The sequence below is a fragment of the Microtus ochrogaster genome, linkage group LG3, assembly GCF_000317375.1.
Source record: "Microtus ochrogaster isolate Prairie Vole_2 linkage group LG3, MicOch1.0, whole genome shotgun sequence".
NCBI lineage: Eukaryota > Metazoa > Chordata > Mammalia > Rodentia > Cricetidae > Microtus > Microtus ochrogaster.
In genome coordinates, this window is record NC_022029.1 from 15196259 (window position 1) to 15198913 (window position 2655).

Here is a 2655-nt window from a genome sequence, read left to right on the forward strand (position 1 = left end):
ACATGTAGGCACTTCAACTTATACATGCAGGTATATTTTAACAAGATGCTATACCATCCAAACAAAAGCTTTCAGAAATAGGGGAACATTACTCAGAGTAGAAAATTTGATTAAATTTGAAAGTGGCAAACAATTTTTAGAAGGTGAAAAAGTCACAGATGAATCTCTTTACCGTGATTTTTCAGCCCAGTGCATATTATGGATTGATGGACAGTACTGTCCATTGAAGGGGTATCAACTACAATGGCCCTGATGTGAACAGCCAGGGATTAGAAATAGGCACCACAGGAGACACTACAAGTTTCTGAGCCTTTGGCCATCATGAAGGAGAGATGGCCTTGGATAGGGGTGGTGAAGACACAAGGCCAGTACAGAATCCACTCCGTAATCTGTCATACAGCCCAACAAACAATTGAACTTTGAATTTAGATTCTTGAAAAAATGTCTTGGGATTAAAACATTCTGGGTCTGACTCCATTTTATTATATTTCATTTTAAATATGCTAATGAATTGTCATTTTGGGCCACCTAGGTTTATTATTATTGTTATTATTTAGATTTATACCTCCAACGTAGCTCATTATAGTCTCACCTCAACCACTACAAGGTTCTGCCTTGGGATTCCAGTTGAGATAAGAGGTTATCAAGTAAATTATTAGTATCAAGAGGGAGCAAAGAAGGTGTGCGTTCTGCAGGAGATATGTTTGTTGGTACTTGGCTTTAGGAAAAGGGGCACATTAAATGGAAGAGATCTTGAGAGGCTTGTTAATGTTTAATTGCTGCAAACCTCCTGTTAACATGCTCTCCTTTGACGTTCACACAGCCTTAAGTCCTTTGGAGTTTGAAAATGATTTTCTCCACAGGGTTTTAAGTAGGGTATGATCAAATAAAAAAAACATTATTTCTTCCTAGGACTGAGGAAGAAAGGTTGTATTGGTTTTCTGCCTCTGAGTTAACAAAATAGTATAGACCAGGTGACTTAAATAACAGAATTACATCTCATCACAGTTCTGGGAGGTGTTGGCAGGGATGGCGGCTTCTCCTGGAGACTCTTCCATGGCTATCTTAGGTATTCAAAATTAGTTTTGAAGTCACTGGGCATATTTGGATAGAACCAACTTTAACAGCTTGATTTTGATCTGATCGTCTCTAAGAGATCTATCTTTGTACAGCTATACTCTGTTCTACTCAGCATCAAGACTTTAACACGTGACTTTCAGAGACAGGTGGAACTCAGAAACATAGTATCTCTCAGAGCTAGATTTGTTTTATCCACAACTTAATAATTGGATTTCTATAGAAAGCTGGACTTGCTCATCCCTTTGTACATCTGGTTGTGGAGATATAACTGGCATTGCCTGCCTCCTGTTTCACATAGCATCGTCCTCGTGCCCAGACTACTCCAATTCTTCTCATCTGCGTCAAAACCATATGAAATGGAAATGATAAGATTATGTTATGAAGGAAGAAGAGACCTTAGGTAAGTTAAGGAAACTTGACACCCCCCTTTATAGGGAAACCCACAGAGAAGGCTGACCTGAGCTCATGGGAGTTCACAGATTCTAGACTGATAGATAGGGAGCCTGCATGGGACTAACCTGTATCGGCGTAAATAAATGCAAGACAGATATTAAAGAATATATACAGTTTTAATGTTTAAATAAACTTACAGAACCAAGGTTCCCGGGTAGCGGTTTCACAGGAGGCAGGAAAAAGGGACCAGCCGCCTCCCGCGCGCCCTATTTATCTGTATGCATTCGCCCGAGGCAACCCCCCCCTAAAGGGGCTGGCTTAACCCTACATTTCCCCGTTTTGTCTAAATAAGACAAAACTAAACCAAATATAACTATAAACAATAATAACATGATAAATATAACAAACAATATTGAGAACAAAAGTTTTGCTAGACATTCTATCTCAAGGAGTTTAAATAATGTAGAGAGTAACTACAATTAAATAATCTTCAACTCCATCAAAGATCTGAGAAGGGAATAAATATTACTTAACAAATGAGAGATATCCAAAATGTGCCAAAAATGACAGAGACAACTGACTACCTGGGCAATCACCTAAAGTCTCATTTGCAATGTTGAGTCAACCAACTTTGGCTAAGGCCTAACATAACTGACATACCATTATTAAATGCAAGGAACTTTCTTAGAATTATCCTAACCTGTCTTGGCAAGATAAGACAATCCTGTTTCATATCTTAGTCAGTAGTTGAGGTATGGGCTTTTCTTAACCCAAAGGGCAGTTCTGCCAAGAAGACAATCTCCCAGTGGAGTGTCTTTGGTGCTCAACGTTCTCTCGGGAGTAGAGTGGTGTTGCCAGGAGTAATTGTGTCTCGTTGGCACAGAATTCTAGGTCAGATTAAAGGCCATTTTCTACAGCTCTTCAAAGAGGCTGAAGATTATACTATCTATATTAAATATAATCTCTATGTATCTAAAAGACCTGATTAACCTAAAAATAAATGTGACAAACATATAATTCTCAATACCTATCTAATTTGAAAACTAAGAGAATAAACAACTGTGCAATATGAAGACAATGATCTTCGCCTGTAAACAATGTCATAACATATCAAATACAAACAATGTTATTACATGAATAGTATCAGAGGTAGAAATGTACATTGTGATATGATAGATGTAT